We start from the raw sequence: 19,834 nt of genomic DNA on the forward strand, positions 1-19,834 counted from the left end.
GTATATATATATATTTACAACTTTTTTCACATACATTTTATTTTTATTTTCCATCAACTCATCTTCTAAACACTCTCCTGCAACCAGCCTCACCAATTTATATTTATAAAAAATTATTATTTACCTCAGATCTGTAATCCTCCAAGAAGCTAGCCAGAAACTCCAAGAAGCTAGCCAGAAACTAGCCAGAAGCTAGCCAGGAGCTAGCCCAGAAGCTAATCCAGAAGCTAATCAGAAGCTAGTTAGCTTCTTTACTGGCAAATCGTTAGTATTCAGCTAACCACGGTTTGTGGTCATCAGCTATCCTTTAGCTCGAAAATCTATCGCCAGTTTTGTACGGCGCAGCGCGGCTCGGAACGGAACATACCGGACCAATTTTTCTCTCCATGTCCCTGGATTTCAACTGCTCTCTGGACATTCATACCCGGATCTCACAGCTAGCTAGCTGCTATCCGTGTGACAGTCGGCTTTCGTCGATTCCGGAGCAAACATCGATTGTTCCGGTGCTAGCCAGCTCCGTCAATCACTCCTGAGTTCCATCATTCACTCCTGGGCTGCAGTCACCTATCCGGACCCGTTTTACTGCCTACGCGGAGCCCCACCGGGCCTTCACAACTGGACTGCCGACGTTATCTACCTGAAGGAGATCCGGCTGGCTCCTCCGTCGCGACGTTACCTGAACGCCCATCTGCGGCCCGCTAACCGTTAGCTGTCTTACCGGCTGCTATCTGAATAGACAATCGGACAATTTATTTATTTTTATTATTATTATGTTTTCTTCTCGGGCCTCTATAACTATATCTATTGTTCTTGTTTTTGTTGTTGTTGTGTGATTTGGATTAATCCCCTCTACCACACGGAACCCCACTAATCTACTGACCGAACGCAAGAGGTGGCTAACAACAGACTCCATCCTATGCTAGCTTGCTACCGGTTGGCTTGGCTAGCTGTCTAAATCGCCGTGACCCTCAACCAACCTCTCCACTCACTGGACCCTTTTGATCACTCGACTAAGCATGCCTCTCCTTAATGTCAATATGTCTTGTCCATTGCTGTTCTGGTTAGTGTTTATTGGCTTATTTCACTGTAGAGCCTCTAGTCCTGCTCACTATACCTTATCCAACCTATTAGTTCCACCACCCACACATGCAATGACATCTCCTGGTTTCAATGATGTTTCTAGAGACAATATCTCTCTCTTCATCACTCAATACCTAGGTTTACCTCCACTGTATTCACATCCTACCTTACCTTTGTCTGTACATTATACCTTGATGCTATTTTATCGCCCCCAGAAACCTCCTTTTACTCTCTGTTCCAGACGTTCTAGACGACCAATTCTTATTGCTTTTAGTCGCACCCTTATTCTACTCCTCCTATGTTCCTCTGGCGATGTAGAGGTGAATCCAGGCCCTGCAGTGCCTAGCTCCACTCCTATTCCCCAGGCGCTCTCTTTTGACGACTTCTGTAACCGTAATAGCCTTGGTTTCATGCATGTTAACATTAGAAGCCTCCTCCCTAAGTTTGTTCTATTCACTGCTTTAGCACACTCTGCCAACCCGGATGTTCTAGCTGTGTCTGAATCCTGGCTTAGGAAGACCACCAAAAATTCAGACATTTTAATTCCAAACTACAACATTTTCAGACAAGATAGAACTGCCAAAGGGGGCGGTGTTGCAATCTACTGCAAAGATAGCCTGCAGAGTTCTGTCCTACCATCCAGGTCTGTACCCAAACAATTTGAACTTCTACTTTTAAAAATCCACCTCTCTAAAAACAAGTCTCTCACCGTTGCCGCCTGCTATAGACCACCCTCTGCCCCCAGCTGTGCTCTGGACACCATATGTGAACTGATTGCCCCCCATCTATCTTCAGAGCTCGTGCTGCTAGGCGACCTAAACTGGAACATGCTTAACACCCCAGCCATCCTACAATCTAAACTTGATGCCCTCAATCTCACACAAATTATCAATGAACCTACCAGGTACCTCCCCAAAGCCTTAAACATGGGCACCCTCATAGATATCATCCTAACCAACTTCCCCTCTAAATACACCTCTGCTGTCTTCAACCAAGATCTCAGCGATCACTGCCTCATTGCCTGCATCCGTAATGGGTCAGCGGTCAAACGACCTCCTCTCATCACTGTAAAACGCTCCCTGAAACACTTCAGCGAGCAGGCCTTTCTAATCGACCTGGCCGGGGTATCCTGGAAGGATATTGACCTCATCCCGTCAGTAGAGGATGCCTGGATATTTTTAAAAAATGCCTTCCTAACCATCTTAAATAAACATGCCCCATTCAAGAAATTTAGAACCAGGAACAGATATAGCCCTTGGTTCTCCCCAGACCTGACTGCCCTTAACCAACACAAAAACATCCTATGGCGTTCTGCATTAGCATCGAACAGCCCCCGTATTATGCAGCTGTTCAGGGAAGCTAGAAACCATTATACACAGGCAGTTAGAAAAGCCAAGGCTAGCTTTTTCAAGCAGAAATTTGCTTCTTGCAACACTAACTCAAAAAAGTTCTGGGACACTGTAAAGTCCATGGAGAATAAGAACACCTCCTCCCAGCTGCCCACTGCACTGAAGATAGGAAACACTGTCACCACTGATAAATCCACCATAATTGAGAATTTCAATAAGCATTTTTCTACGGCTGGCCATGCTTTCCACCTGGCTACTACTACCCCTGTCAACAGCACTGCACCCCCAACAGCAACTCGCCCAAGCCTTCCCCATTTCTCCTTCTCCCAAATCCATTCAGCTGATGTTCTGAAAGAGCTGCAAAATCTGGACCCCTACAAATCAGCCGGGCTAGACAATCTGGACCCTTTCTTTCTAAAATTATCTGCCGAAATTGTTGCCACCCCTATTACTAGCCTGTTCAACCTCTCTTTCGTGTCGTCTGAGATTCCCAAAGATTGGAAAGCAGCTGCGGTCATCCCCCTCTTCAAAGGGGGGGACACTCTTGACCCAAACTGCTACAGACCTATATCTATCCTACCATGCCTTTCTAAGGTCTTCGAAAGCCAAGTCAACAAACAGATTACCGACCATTTTGAATCTCACCATACCTTCTCTGCTATGCAATCTGGTTTCAGAGCTGGTCATGGGTGCACCTCAGCCACGCTCAAGGTCCTAAACGATATCTTAACCGCCATCGATAAGAAACATTACTGTGCAGCCGTATTCATTGATCTGGCCAAGGCTTTCGACTCTGTCAATCACCACATCCTCATCGGCAGACTCAACAGCCTTGGTTTCTCAAATGATTGCCTCGCCTGGTTCACCAACTACTTCTCTGATAGAGTTCAGTGTGTCAAATCGGAGGGTCTGTTGTCCAGACCTCTGGCAGTCTCTATGGGGGTGCCACAGGGTTCAATTCTTGGACCGACTCTCTTCTCTGTATACATCAATGAGGTCGCTCTTGCTGCTGGTGAGTCTCTGATCCACCTCTACGCAGCCACACCATTCTGTATACTTCCGGCCCTTCTTTGGACACTGTGTTAACAACCCTCCAGGCAAGCTTCAATGCCATACAACTCTCCTTCCATGGCCTCCAATTGCTCTTAAATACAAGTAAAACTAAATGCATGCTCTTCAACCGATCGCTACCTGCACCTACCCGCCTGTCCAACATCACTACTCTGGACGGCTCTGACTTAGAATACGTGGACAACTACAAATACTTAGGTGTCTGGTTAGACTGTAAACTCTCCTTCCAGACCCATATCAAACATCTCCAATCCAAAGTTAAATCTAGAATTGGCTTCCTATTTCGCAACAAAGCATCCTTCACTCATGCTGCCAAACATACCCTTGTAAAACTGACCATCCTACCAATCCTCGACTTTGGCGATGTAATTTACAAAATAGCCTCCAATACCCTACTCAACAAATTGGATGCAGTCTATCACAGTGCAATCCGTTCAGTCACCAAAGCCCCATATACTACCCACCATTGCGACCTGTACGCTCTCGTTGGCCGGCCCTCGCTTCATACTCGTCGCCAAACCCACTGGCTCCATGTCATCTACAAGACCCTGCTAGGTAAAGTCCCCCCTTATCTCAGCTCGCTGGTCACCATAGCATCTCCCACCTGTAGCACACGCTCCAGCAGGTATATCTCTCTAGTCACCCCCAAAACCAATTCTTTCTTTGGCCGCCTCTCTTTCCAGTTCTCTGCTGCCAATGACTGGAACGAACTACAAAAATCTCTGAAACTGGAAACACTTATCTCCCTCACTAGCTTTAAGCACCAACTGTCAGAGCAGCTCACAGATTACTGCACCTGTACATAGCCCACCTATAATTTAGCCCTATCAACTACCTCTTTCCCAACTGTATTTAATTTATTTATTTATTTTGCTCCTTTGCACCTCATTATTTGTATTTCTACTTTGCACATTCTTCCATTGCAAAACTACCATTCCAGTGTTTTACTTGCTATATTGTATTTACCTTGCCACCAAGGCCTTTTTTGCCTTTACCTCCCTTCTCACCTCATTTGCTCACATTGTATATAGACTTGTTTATACTTTATTATTGACTGTATGTTTGTTTTACTCCATGTGTAACTCTGTGTTGTTGTATCTGTCGAACTGCTTTGCTTTATCTTGGCCAGGTCGCAATTGTAAATGAGAACTTGTTCTCAACTAGCCTACCTGGTTAAATGAAGGTGAAATTAAATTCAATTTAAAAAATATACATATACACAAACCCACACATATATACACATACACACACATATACATATACATACATACATATACATATACATATATGTATACATATACATACATACATATACATATATATATATATACTGTACACACACACACACATACACACACACACTGAGATGCAGTTACTCAAATAATACAGCAGGTGGCTCCACAACTACACACAGTACATATACAGTACATATACACTACACATACAGTACATATACACATACAGTACATATACACTACACATACAGTACAACTACACATACAGTACAACTACACATACAGTACATATACACATACAGTACATATACACTACACATACAGTACAACTACAGTACAACTACACATACAGTACAAATACACATACAGTACATATACACATACAGTACATATACACATACAGTACATTTACACTACACATACAGTACATATACACTACACATACACATACAGTACATATACACTACACATACAGTACATATACACATACAGTACATATACACTACACATACAGTACATATACACATACAGTACATATACACATACAGTACAACTACACATACAGTACATATACACATACAGTACAACTACACATACAGTACATATACACATACAGTACAACTACACATACAGTACATATACACATACAGTACAACTACACATACAGTACATATACACATACAGTACATATACACAACCTGGCAGCTTAATTATGACCAAACTAATACAACTAAGGACGTCTGTTTCAACCCTGTTACACATAGCAACCTGAACACACCTCCAATAGAAGGTGTTTTTCCTCAAAGGGATGTCTGTTTCAACCCTGTTACACATAGCAACCTGAACACACCTCCAATAGAAGGTGTTTTTCACATAGCAACCTGAAGACACCTCCAATAGAAGGTGTTTTTCACATAGCAACCTGAACACACCTCCAATAGAAGGTGTTTTTCACATAGCAACCTGAAGACACCTCCAGTAGAAGGTGTTTTTCACATAGCAACCTGAACACACCTCCAATAGAAGGTGTTTTTCACATAGCAACCTGAACACACCTTCAATAGAAGGTGTTTTTCACATAGCAACCTGAAGACACCTCCAATAGAAGGTGTTTTTCACATAGCAACCTGAACACACCTCCAGTAGAAGGTGTTTTTCACATAGCAACCTGAACACACCTCCAATAGAAGGTGTTTTTCACATAGCAACCTGAACACACCTCCAATAGAAGGTGTTTTTCACATAGCAACCTGAACACACCTCCAATATAAGGTGTTTTTCACATAGCAACCTGAACACACCTCCAATAGAATGTGTTTTTCACATAGCAACCTGAACACACCTCCAATAGAAGGTGTTTTTCCTCAAAGGGATGTCTGTTTCAACCCTGTTACACATAGCAACCTGAACACACCTCCAATAGAAGGTGTTTTTCACATAGCAACCTGAACACACCTCCAATAGAAGGTGTTTTTCACATAGCAACCTGAACACACCTCCAATAGAAGGTGTTTTTCACATAGCAACCTGAACACACCTCCAGTAGAAGGTGTTTTTCCTCAAAGGGATGTCTGTTTCAACCCTGTTACACATAGCAACCTGAACACACCTCCAATAGAAGGTGTTTTTCACATAGCAACCTGAACACACCTCCAATAGTGTAAGGGATGTCACGTGTCCTACTTACAGCACCAGTCAACAGTTTGGACTCATTCCAGGGTTTGTCTTTATGTTTACTATTTTCTACATTGTAGAATAATAGTGAAGACATCAAAACTATGACAAAAACACATATGGAATCATGTAGTAACCAAAAAAGTGTTAAACAAATCAACATATATTTTATATTCTTCAAAGTAGCCGCCCTTTGCCTTGATGACAGCTTGCATTATCTTGGCGTTCTCTCAACCAGCTTCACCTGGGGAAAAGAACAGATGAAAATCCAGTGTTTCTCCGTAATGCACTGACCAGCTGGCAAGTGTCTTCACTGACAATTTCAACCTATCCCTGACCTGGTCTGTCATACCAACGTGTTGGTACACGGGGGCCCACCAGGGGTGCCGAGGACACCCAAACCACACAACCATAAAGGCCGAGAGCCTGACCCTCTCTGGAGGTTGCTGTAGCCCTGCCTGGGATCTTCAGCCTATAGTGACTGTTGGCTGAGACGCCGGGCCCGTTAGGGTAGGCTGTGTCAGGGTGGGACGCCAGGCCCGTTAGGGTAGGCTGTGTCAGGGTAGACTGTGTCAGGGTAGGCTCCGTCAGGGTAGGCTGTGTCAGGGTGGGACGCCAGGCCCGTTAGGGTAGGCTGTGTCAGGGCATGCTGTGTCAGGGTGGGACACCAGACCCGTTAGGGTAGGCTGTGTTAGGGTAGGCTGTGTCAGGGTGGGACGCCGGGCCCGTTAGGGTAGGCTGTGTCAGGGTGGGACGCCAGGCCCGTTAGGGTAGGCTGTGTCAGGGTGGGACGCCGGGCCCGTTAGGGTAGGCCGTGTCAGGGTGGGATGCCGGGCCCGTTAGGGTAGGCTGTGTCAGGGTGGGACGCCGGGCCTGTTAGGATAGGCTGTGTCAGGGTGAGAAGCCGGGCCCGTTAGGGTAGGCTGTGTCAGGGTGAGACGCCGGGCCCGTCAGGGTACGCTGTGTCAGGGTGGGACGCCGGGCCCGTTAGGGTAGGCTGTGTCAAGGTGGAAAATTGGCTGAGACGCCGGGCCCGTTAGGGTAGGCTGTGTCAGGGTGGGACGCCGGGCCCGTTAGGGTAGGCTGTGTCAAGGTGGGAAATTGGCTGAGACGCCGGGCCCGTTAGGGTAGGCTGTGTCAGGGTGGGACGCCAAGCCCGTTAGGGTAGGCTGTGTCAGGGTAGACTGTGTCAGGGTAGGCTCTGTCAGGGTAGGCTGTGTCAGGGTGGGACGCCAGGCCCGTTAGGGTAGGCTGTGTCAGGGCAGGCTGTGTCCGGGTGGGATGCCAGACCCGTTAGGGTATGCTGTGTTAGGGTAGGCTATGTCAGGTTGGGACGCCGGGCCCGTTAGGGTAGGCTGTGTCAGGGTGGGACGCCGGGCCCGTTAGGGTAGGCTGTGTCAGGGTGGGACGCCGGGCCCGTTAGGGTAGGCTGTGTCAGGGTGGGACGCTGGGCCCGTCAGGGTACGCTGTGTCAGGGTGGGACGCCGGGCCCGTTAGGGTAGGCTGTGTCAGGGTGGGACGCCAGGCCTGTCAGGGTAGGCTGTGCCAGGGTAAGCTGTGTCAGGGTGGGACGCCGGGCCTGTCAGGGTAGGCTGTGCCAGGGTAAGCTGTGTCAGGGTGGGACGCCGGGCCCGTTAGGGTAGGCTGTGTCAAATCAAATCAAATCAAATTTTATTTGTCTCATACACATGGTTAGCAGATGTTAATGCGAGTATAGCGAAATGCTTGTGCTTCTAGTTCCGACAATGCAGTAATAACCAACAAGTAATCTAACTAAAAATTCCAAAACTACTGTCTTGTACACAGTGTAAGGGGATAAGAATATGTACATAAGGATATATGAATGAGTGATGGTACAGAGCAGCATAGGCAAGATACAGTAGATGGTATCGAGTACAGTATATACATATGAGATGAGTATGTAAACAAAGTGGCATAGTTAAAGTGGCTAGTGATACATGTATTACATAAGGATACAGTCGATGATATAGAGTACAGTATATACGTATGCATATGAGATGAATAATGTAGGGTAAGTAACATTATATAAGGTAGCATTGTTTAAAGTGGCTAGTGATATATTTACATCATTTCCCATCAATTCCCATTATTAAAGTGGCTGGAGTTGAGTCAGTGTCAGTGTGTTGGCAGCAGCCACTCAATGTTAGTGGTGGCTGTTTAACAGTCTGATGGCCTTGAGATAGAAGCTGTTTTTCAGTCTCTCGGTCCCAGCTTTGATGCACCTGTACTGACCTCGCCTTCTGGATGATAGCGGGGTGAACAGGCAGTGGCTCGGGTGGTTGATGTCCTTGATGATCTTTATGGCCTTCCTGTAACATCGGGTGGTGTAGGTGTCCTGGAGGGCAGGTAGTTTGCCCCCGGTGATGCGTTGTGCAGACCTCACTACCCTCTGGAGAGCCTTACGGTTGAGGGCGGAGCATTTGCCGTACCAGGCGGTGATACAGCCCGCCAGGATGCTCTCGATTGTGCATCTGTAGAAGTTTGTGAGTGCTTTAGGTGACAAGCCAAATTTCTTCAGCCTCCTGAGGTTGAAGAGGCGCTGCTGCGCCTTCTTCACAATGCTGTCTGTGTGAGTGGACCAATTCAGTTTGTCTGTGATGTATATGCCGAGGAACTTAAAACTTGCTACCCTCTCCACTACTGTTCCATCGATGTGGATAGGGGGTGTTCCCTCTGCTGTTTCCTGAAGTCCACAATCATCTCCTTAGTTTTGTTGACGTTGAGTGTGAGGTTATTATCCTGACACCACACTCCGAGGGCCCTCACCTCCTCCCTGTAGGCCGTCTTGTCGTTGTTGGTAATCAAGCCTACCGCTGTTGTGTCGTCCGCAAACTTGATGATTGAGTTGGAGGTGTGCGTGGCCACGCAGTCGTGGGTGAACAGGGAGTACAGGAGAGGGCTCAGAACGCACCCTTGTGGGGCCCCAGTGTTGAGGATCAGCGGGGAGGAGATGTTGTTGCCTACCCTCACCACCTGGGGGCGGCCCGTCAGGAAGTCCAGTACCCAGTTGCACAGGGCGGGGTCGAGACGAGCTTGGAGGGTACTATGGTGTTGAATGCCGAGCTGTAGTCAATGAACAGCATTCTCACATAGGTATTCCTCTTGTCCAGATGGGTTAGGGCAGTGTGCAGTGTGGTTGAGATTGCATCATCTGTGGACCTATTTGGGCGGTAAGCAAATTGGAGTGGGTCTAGGGTGTCAGGTAGGGTGGAGGTGATATGGTCCTTGACTAGTCTCTCAAAGCACTTCATGATGACGGAAGTGAGTGCTACGGGGCGGTAGTCGTTTAGCTCAGTTACCTTAGCTTTCTTGGGAACAGGAACAATGGTGGCCCTCTTGAAGCATGTGCGAACAGCAGACTGGTATAGGGATTGATTGAATATGTCCGTAAACACACCGGCCAGCTGGCCTGCGCATGCTCTGAGGTCGCGGCTGGGGATGCCGTCTGGGCCTGCAGCCTTGCGAGGGTTAACACGTTTAAATGTCTTACTCAGCTCGGCTGCAGTGAAGGAGAGACCGCATGTTTTCGTTGCAGGCCGTGTCAGTGGCACTGTATTGTCCTCAAAGCGGGCAAAAAAGTGATTTAGTCTGCCTGGGAGCAAGACATCCTGGTCCGTGACTGGGCTGGATTTCTTCCTGTAGTCCGTGATTGACTGTAGACCCTGCCACATGCCTCTTGTGTCTGAGCCGTTGAATTGAGATTCTACTTTGTCTCTGTACTGACGCTTAGCTTGTTTGATAGCCTTGCGGAGGGAATAGCTGCACTGTTTGTATTCGGTCATGTTACCAGACACCTTGCCCTGATTAAAAGCAGTGGTTCGCGCTTTCAGTTTCACGCGAATGCTACCATCAATCCACGGTTTCTGTCAGGTTGGGACCCCGGGCCCGTTATGGTAGGCTGTGTCAGGGTGGAACGCCGGGCCCGTTAGGGTAGGCTGTGTCAGGGTGGGACGCCGGGCCCGTTAGGGTAGGCTGTGTCAGGGTGGGATGCTGGGCCTGTTAGGGTAGGCTGTGTCAGGGTGGGACCCCGGGCCCGTTATGGTAGGCTGTGTCAGGGTGGAACGCCGGGCCCGTCAGGGTAGGCTGTGTCAGGGTGGGACGCCGGGCCCGTCAGGGTAGGCTGTGTCAGGGTGGGACGCCGGGTCCGTTAGGGTAGGCTGTGTCAGGGTAGCCTGGATCAGGGTAGGCTGAGTTAGGGTAGGCTGCGTCAGGGTAGGCTGTGTCAGGGTAGGCTGTGTCAGGGTGGGACGCCGGGCCTGTTAGGGTAGGCTGTGTCAGGGTAGGCTGTGTTAGGGTAGGCTGTGTCAGGGTAGGCTGTGTCAGGGTGGGACGCCGGGCCCGTTAGGGTAGGCTGGGTCAGGGTGGGACGCCGGGCCTGTTAGGGTAGGCTGTGTTAGGGTAGGCTGCGTCAGGGTAGGCTGTGTCAGGGTGGGATGCCGGGCCCGTTAGGGTAGGCTGTGTCAGTGTGGGACGGCGGGCCCATTAGTGTAGGCTGTGTCAGGGTGAGACGCCGGGCCTGTCAGGGTAGACTGCATCAGGGTATGCTGTGTCAGGGTGGGAAATTGGAAATGTGAATTGGGCGTAATTGGAGGAAATAAATAACATCAAATGTATTTATATAGCCCTTCGTACATCAGCTGATATCTCAAAGTGCTGTACAGAAACCCAGCCTAAAACCCCAAACAGCAAGCACTGCAGGTGTAGAAACATGGTGGCTAGTTAAAACTCCCTAGAAAGGCCAAAACCTAGGAAGAAACCTAGAGAGGAACCAGGCTATGTGGGGTGGCCAGTCCTCTTCTGGCTGTGCCGGGTGGAGATTATAACAGAACATGGCCAAGATGTTCAAATGTTCATAAATGACCAGCATGGTCAAATAATACTAATCACAGGCAGAACAGTTGAAACTGGAGCAGCAGCACGGCCAGGTGGACTGGGGACAGCAAGGAGTCATCATGTCAGGTAGTCCTGAGCCATGGTCCTAGGGCTCAGGTCCTCAGAGAGAGAGAAAGAAAGAGAGAAAGAGAGAATTAGAGAGAGCATACTTAAATTCACACAGGACACCGGATAGGACAGGAGAAGTACTCCAGATATAACAAACTGACCCTAGCCCCCCGACACATAAACTACTGCAGCATAAATATTGGAGGCTGAGACAGGAGGGGTCAGGAGACACTGTGGCCCCATCTGATGACACCCCCGGACAGGGCCAAACAGGAAGGATATAACCCCACCCACTTTGCCAAAGCACAGCCCCCACACCACTAGAGGGATATCTTCAACCACCAACTTACCATCCTGAGACAAGGCCGAGTATAGCCCACAAAGACCTCCGCCACGGCACAACCCAAGGGGGGGCGCCAACCCAGACAGGAAGATCACATCAGTGACTCAACCCACTCAAGTGACGCACCCCTCCTAGGGACGGTATGAAAGAGCCCTAGTAAGCCAGTGACTCAGCCCCTGCAATAGGGTTGGAGGCAGAGAATCCCAGTGGGAAGAGGGGAACCGGTCAGGCAGAGACAGCAAGGGTGGTTCGTTGCTCCAGAGCCTTTCCGTTCACCTTCCCACTCCTGGGCCAGACTACACTCAATCATATGACCCACTGAAGAGATGAGTCTTCAGTAAAGACTTAAAGGTTGATACCGAGTTTGCGTCTCTCACATGGGTAGGCAGACCATTCCATAAAAATGGAGCTCTATAGGAGAAAGCCCTGCCTCCAGCTGTTTGCTTAGAAATTCTAGGGACAATTAGGAGGCCTGCGTCTTGTGACCATAGCGTACGTGTAGGTATGTACGGCAGGACCAAATCAGAGAGATATAGGTAGGAGCAAGCCCATGTAATGCTTTGTAGGTTAGCAGTAAAACCTTGAAATCAGCCCTTGCTTTGACAGGAAGCCAGTGTAGAGAGGCTAGCACTGGAGTAATATGATAAAAAATGTGGGTTCTAGTCAGGATTCTAGCAGCCGTATTTAGCACTAACTGAAGTTTATTTAGTGCTTTATCCGGGTAGCCGGAAAGTAGAGCATTGCAGTAGTCTAACCTAGAAGTGACAAAAGCAGGAATTAATTTTTTTCGGCATCATTTTTGGACAGAAAGTTTCTGATTTTTGCAATGTTACGTAGATGGAAAAAAGCTGTCCTTGAAACAGTCTTGATATGTTCTTCAAAAGAGAGATCAGGGTCCAGAGTAACGCTGAGGTCCTTCACAGTTTTATTTGAGACGACTGTACAACCATTGAGATTAATTGTCAGATTCAACAGAAGATCTCTTTGTTTCTTGGGACCGAGAACAAGCATCTCTGTTTTGTCCGAGTTTAAAAGTATAAAGTTTGCAGCCATCCACTTCCTTATGTCTGAAACACATGCTTCTAGCGATGGCAATTTTGGGGCTTCACCATGTTTCATTGAAATGTACAGCTGTGTGTCATCCGCATAGCAGTGAAAGTTAACATTATGTTTTCGAATGACATCCCCAAGAGGTAAAATATATAGTGAAAACAATAGTGGTCCTAAAACGGAACCTTGAGGAACACTGAAATGTACAGTTGATTTGTCAGAGGACAAACCATTCACAGAGACAAACTGATATCTTTCCGACAGATAAGATCTAAACCAGGCCAGAACTTATCCGTGTAGACCAATTTGGGTTTCCAATCTCTCCAAAATAATGTGGTGATCGATGGTATCAAAAGCAGCACTAAGGTCTAGGAGCACGAGGACAGATGCAGAGCCTCGGTCTGATGCCATTAAAAGGTCATTTACCACCTTCACAAGTGCAGTCTCAGTGCTATGATGGGGTCTAAAACCAGACTGAAGCAATTCATATACATTTTCTAAAAATTTTGCGAGGAATGGAAGATTCGATATTGGCCGATAGTTTTTTATATTTTCTGGGTCAAGGTTTGGATAATGCATTGAGGTTCTAGTTTATTGAGACACATGAATAACCACACCAACATATAGGAATATAACGTTACTGTCCTGAATACACCAACATATAGGAATATAACATTAGTCCTGAATACACACCAATATATAGGAATATAACATTACTGTCCTGAATACACACATATACAGTAGATCTAGCTGGTCTGCCAGCGATTGGGTGCAAAGTGAAAGCGGTGTCAGGCCCAGGACACAGGTATGGAGAAATCCAACTGAGTTTACTCAAAGAATAAAGCTAAATTCCAAAATGGAACATTCAACAAAACTCTAACACGAACACAACCACTAACGACATAAACAATCACGGACAGAACAGAAATGTATGTCAGATGGTTAAAAGGGAATGTAATGAGGAAATGTAAAACAGGTGTGTATGTAATCAGACAAAACAAAGCGAAACAGAAAAATGAGTCGGTAGTGACTAGAAAGCCGGTGACATCGACCGCCGAAGAAGGAGAAGGGCCGACTTCGGCGGAAGTTGTGACAGTACTCCCCCCTTGACGCGCGGCTCCAGCAGCTCGCCGACACCGTCCTCGGGACGACCAGGTGATCCGGGTGGAGACGGTGAAACTCCTATAGTAATGAAGGATCTAGGATGTCCTCCACCGGTACCCAGCATCTCTCCTCCGGGCCGTACCCCTCCCACTCCACCAGGTACTGAAGGCCCGACGCCTTGAGTCCTTGATGGCTCGTACAGTATACCCCGAGACCCCCTCGATGTCCAGAGGGGGCGGAGGAACTTCCCGCACCTCAGTCTGATGGAGTGGACCAGCCACCACCAGCCAGAGGAGAGACACATGGAACGAGGGGTTAATATGGTAATCAGGGGGAGTTGTAACCAATAACAAACCTTGTTCAGTCTCCTCAGGACTTTAAATGGACCCACAAACCGCGGACCCAGCTTCCGGCAGGGCAGGTGAAGGGGCAGGTTTTGGGTCGAGAGCCAGACCCGATCCCCCGGTGCATACACCGGGGCCTCACTGCGGTAGCGATCAGCACTCGCCTTTTGCCTCCTGACGGCCCGTTGTAGCCGCACATGGGCAGCGTTCCATGTCTCCTCTGAGTGCCGAAAACATTCATCCACCACAGGAGCCTCGATCTGGCTTTGAGGCCATGGTGCCAGGACCGGCTGATAGATTGATGAAATTATTACTCATATTTGTTGCTCTCCCTCATCGAAACAAATAGGACTACACCACTGGAAGTCAGATCTGTGGTTGGTCTGTAGCCGTGGTTACAACACTGCAAGTCAGATCTGTGGTAGGTCTGTAGCCGTGGTTACAGCACGGCAAGTCAGATCTGTGGTAGGTCTGTAGCCATGGTTACAGCACTGCAAGTCAGATCTGTGGTAGGTCTGTAGCCGTGGTTACAGCACTGCAAGTCAGATCTGTGGTAGGTCTGTAGCCGTGGTTACAGCACTGCAAGTCAGATCTGTGGTAGGTCTGTAGCCGTGGTTACAGCACTGCAAGTCAGATCTGTGGTAGGTCTGTAGCCGTGGTTACAGCACTGCAAGTCAGATCTGTGGTAGGTCTGTAGCCGTGGTTACAGCACTGCAAGTCAGATCTGTGGTAGGTCTGTAGCCGTGGTTACAACACTGCAAGTCAGATCTGTGGTAGGTCTGTAGCCGTGGTCACTGCACTGCAAGTCAGATCTGTGGTAGGTCTGTAGCCGTGGTTACAGCACTGCAAGTCAGATCTGTTGTAGTTCTGTAGCCGTGGTTACATCACTGCAAGTCAGATCTGTGGTAGGTCTGTAGCCGTGGTTACAGCACTGCAAGTCAGATCTGTGGTTGGTCTGTAGTTGTGGTCACAGCACTGCAAGTCAGATCTGTGGTAGGTCTGTAGCCATGGTTACAGCACTGCAAGTCAGATCTGTGGTAGGTCTGTAGCCGTGGTTACAGCACTGCAAGTCAGATCTGTGGTTGGTCTGTAGTTGTGGTCACAGCACTGCAAGTCAGATCTGTGGTAGGTCTGTAGCCGTGGTTACAGCACTGCAAGTCAGATCTGTGGTAGGTCTGTAGCCGTGGTTACAGCACTGCAAGTCAGATCTGTGGTTGGTCTGTAGTTGTGGTCACAGCACTGCAAGTCAGATCTGTGGTTGGTCTGTAGCCGTGGTTACAGCACTGCACGTCAGATCTGTGGTAGGTCTGTAGCCATGGTTACAGCACTGCAAGTCAGATCTGTGGTAGGTCTGTAGCCATGGTTACAGCACTGCAAGTCAGATCTGTTGTAGTTCTGTAGCCGTGGTTACATCACTGCAAGTCAGATCTGTGGTAGGTCTGTAGCCGTGGTTAGAGCACTGCAAGTCAGATCTGTGGTAGGTCTGTAGCCATGGTTACAGCACTGCAAGTCAGATCTGTGGTAGGTCTGTAGCCATGGTTACAGCACTGCAAGTCAGATCTGTTGTAGTTCTGTAGCCGTGGTTACATCACTGCAAGTCAGATCTGTGGTAGGTCTGTAGCCGTGGTTACAGCACTGCAAGTCAGATCTGTTGTAGTTCTGTAGTCGTGGTTACATCACTGCGAGTCAGATCTGTGGTAGGTCTGTAGCTCTTTAGAAACACCAGCGCTTCCTGTTTTCAACATTTAGAGTCTATCATTAGTGCTTTAGAAGCTCCAGCTCTTCCTGTTTTCAACATTTAGAGTCCATCATTAGTGCTTTAGAAACACCAGCGCTTTCTGTTTTCAACATTTAGAGTCTATCATTAGTGCTTTAGAAGCTCCAGCTCTTCTTGTTTTCAACATTTAGAGTCCATCATTAGTGCTTTAGAAGCTCCAGCTCTTCCTGTTTTCAACATTTAGAGTCCATCATTAGTGCTTTAGAAGCTCCAGCTCTTCCTGTTTTCAACATTTAGAGTCCATCATTAGTGCTTTAGAAGCTCCAGCTCTTCCTGTTTTCAACATTTAGAGTCCATCATTAGTGCTTTAGAAGCTCCAGCTCTTCCTGTTTTCAACATTTAGAGTCCATCATTAGTGCTTTAGAAGCTCCAGCTCTTCCTGTTTTCAACATTTAGAGTCCATCATTAGTGCTTTAGAAGCTCCAGCTCTTCCTGTTTTCAACATTTAGAGTCCATCATTAGAGCTTTAGAAGCTCCAGCTCTTCCTGTTTTCAACATTTAGAGTCCATCATTAGAGCTTTAGAAGTCCCAAACCTTTTTACACATCATCAGCCATTACTTCCTCTCAAAATGCCCTTCCTCCTGAATGGGCACATAGTTAACAACAAACAGATGCTCATTACCACGTGTGACCTGCTGGTAGTAATCAGGGTCTGCATTCCAAACTTCATCCTATTCCCTAGATAGCCCTATAGGCTCTGGTCAAAAGTAGTGCACTTTATAGGGAATAGGGTTCTATAGGGCTTTGGTCTAAAGTAGTGCACTATATAGGGAATATAGTGCCATAGGGCTCTGGTCTAAAGTAGTGCACTATATAGGGAATAGGGTGCCATAGGGCTCTGGTCTAAAGTAGTGCACTATATAGGGAATAGGGTTCCATTTGGAACACAAATAGGGTTACTTCAACATGAGTGGCCCAGGAGAAGGAGAGCATCAGAGACGGTCAAGGTAGGTGGGCCTGGCCAACCGGCTGCCTTTATGGACACGCTTTATGAGGATTTAACAAATGCAAGTTGACAGGCATGACATTCAGTGGACAGAGGGGGTCATGCTGGTACAGACGCTTAGTGACTCACTATGCTGGTTAGTGGGTGGTCACTGTCTCTCTGATAGTCAGCTGAAGAAACCTGCAGTTCTAACAACAACAAACCAACTTATACAAATGGGCGTATTCAACAGTCAGCTCATCTAAACATAAGAACTTCTACATGTTATGCAGCGTAAACAGCCTAACATATCCAGTGAAACGAGCTTCTATTTTAGGTTCTGATGGTGAACAACAGTTGAATTAAACTCATGAGGCATTAGTAAGTTCTACTCTACAAGAATCAATGGCTAAATATCATGAATTTAAAAGTTCGCAAACATGTATATACCAATGCCTCATGCGGGTACAGACTGTACTCTGTTGAAGGATTGTTGGTGACACACGGTACAGGGTAGTCTTGGGTGGTCAGTGGGAGTGTTTTAGGGTGTGTTCCAATGGAACCTTGTACCCTTTATAGTGCACTCCTTTTAACAGGATCCCTGTGGGCCCTGGGGGTGCTGTTTGGGATACACCCTTAATGTTTGTTTGTTTCTGTGGTGATTGTAGGAATGTGAGCTGTGCTTGCCAGAGTTGAGGTAATGTTCAGGTCTTTGTGTTCCTCTCTCTCTGGGCTGATGAAAGAGAGTTACATTGATGGGGGTAATTCCAACTGTCAGGGACTCTTCTACAGTCCACTGGCACTGTGCCCCTAATGGGACCCCATTCTCTATGTGTTGCACTACGTTTACCACTGCCCCCTGGTAGTGCACTATGTAGGGAATAGGGTGGCATTTGGGACACATCCTGGGTTTCATCTGACTGGCTTCCTCTTTCACAGTGTTCTAGAACAGACCATCAACAGACCATCAACAGACCATCAGCAGACCCTGACCCTGTCCTCATCTCCTCTCTTTCTCTTTCACAGTGTTCTAGAACAGACCACCAACAGACCATCAACAGACCATCAGCAGACCCTGACCCTGTCCTCCTCTCCTCTCTTCCTCTTTCACAGTGTTCTAGAACAGACCATCATCAGACCATCAACAGACCATCAACAGACCATCAGCAGACCCTGACCCTGTCCTCATCTCCTCTCTTCCTCTTTCACAGTGTTCTAGAACAGACCACCAACAGACCATAAACAGACCATCAACAGACACTGACCCTGTCCTCCTCTCCTCTCTTCCTCAGTGTTCTAGAACAGACCATCAACAGACCCTGACCCTGTCCTCATCTCCTCTCTTCCTCTTTCACAGTGTTCTAGAACAGACCACCAACAGACCATAAACAGACCATCAACAGACACTGACCCTGTCCTCCTCTCCTCTCTTACTCAGTGTTCTAGAACAGACCATCAACAGACCATCAACAGACCCTCAACAGACCCTGACCCTGTCCTCCTCTCCTCTCTTCCTCAGTGTTCTAGAACAGACCATCAACAGACCATCAACAGACCCTGGATCTGTCCTCCTCTCCTCTCTTCCTCTTTCACAGTGTTCTAGAACAGACCATCAACAGACCCTCAACAGACCATCAACAGACCCTCAACAGACCATCAACAGACCATCAACAGACCCTCAACAGACCATCAACAGACCGTCAACAGACCCTGACACTGACCCTCTCCTCTCTTCCTCTTTCACAGTGTTCTAGAACAGCCCATCAACAGACCCTGACCCTGTCCTCCTCTCCTCTCTTCCTCTTTCACAGTGTTCTAGAACAGACCATCAACAGACCATCAACAGACCCTGACCCTGTCCTCCTCTCCTCTCTTCCTCTTTCACAGTGTTCTAGAACCGACCATCAACAGACCCTGACCCTGTCCTCATCTCCTCTCTTCCTCTTTCACAGTGTTCTAGAACAGACCATCAACAGACCATCAACAGACCATCAACAGACCCTGACCCTGTCCTCATCTCCTCTCTTTCTCTTTCACAGTGTTCTAGAACAGCCCATCAACAGACCCTGACCCTGTCCTCATCTCCTCTCTTCCTCTTTCACAGTGTTCTAGAACAGACCATCAACAGACCATCAACAGACCCTGACCCTGTCCTCCTCTCCTCTCTTCCTCTTTCTCAGTGTTCTAGAACAGACCATCAACAGACCCTGACCCTCTCCTCTCCTCTCCTCTCCTCTCCTCTCCTCTCCTCTCCTCTCTTCCTCGCCTCACCTCACCACCTGGGTTGGGTTTGGATAAGGTTCTGTTTATCAGGGTAATTAAACAAGATAGATCCCAATGTAATGAGGTGGGATGGGTTTGGATAAGGTTCTGTTTATCAGGGTAATTAAACAAGATAGATCCCAATGTAATGAGGTGGGATGGGTTTGGATAAGGTTCTGTATATCAGGGTAGTTAAACAAGATAGATCCCAATGTAATGAGGTGGGTTGGGTTTGGATAAGGTTCTGTTTATCAGGGTAATTAAACAAGATAGATCCCAATGTAATGAGGTGGGTTGGGTTTGGATAAGGTTCTGTTTATCAGGGTAATTAAACAAGATAGATCCCAATGTAATGAGGTGGGTTGGGTTTGGATAAGGTTCTGCATCGGTTGGTCTTAAACCTACGAGGACTGTAAATCTACTTAACCATCAAGTAGAATGGAAGCATCCGACTAATCAGTCACTTTGTCACCACTGAGAATAGAACTTGTTCCTGGTAATGGTCCGAGGGCCGTATGTAATCAAGCATCTCAGAGAACACAAACGACCCCTGTTCTCCACTACATGTTTCTTCAAACAATCAAATTCAGATTTTTCAGAATTTGACTTGTTTGGAGAAAATATATCTATTAAAAACACTAAAACATGCAATATAGA

Source organism: Oncorhynchus mykiss, chromosome 26 (genome assembly GCF_057628025.1).
Source record: "Oncorhynchus mykiss isolate SJ-2025 chromosome 26, ASM5762802v1, whole genome shotgun sequence".
In the NCBI taxonomy this organism is placed as follows: domain Eukaryota; kingdom Metazoa; phylum Chordata; class Actinopteri; order Salmoniformes; family Salmonidae; genus Oncorhynchus; species Oncorhynchus mykiss.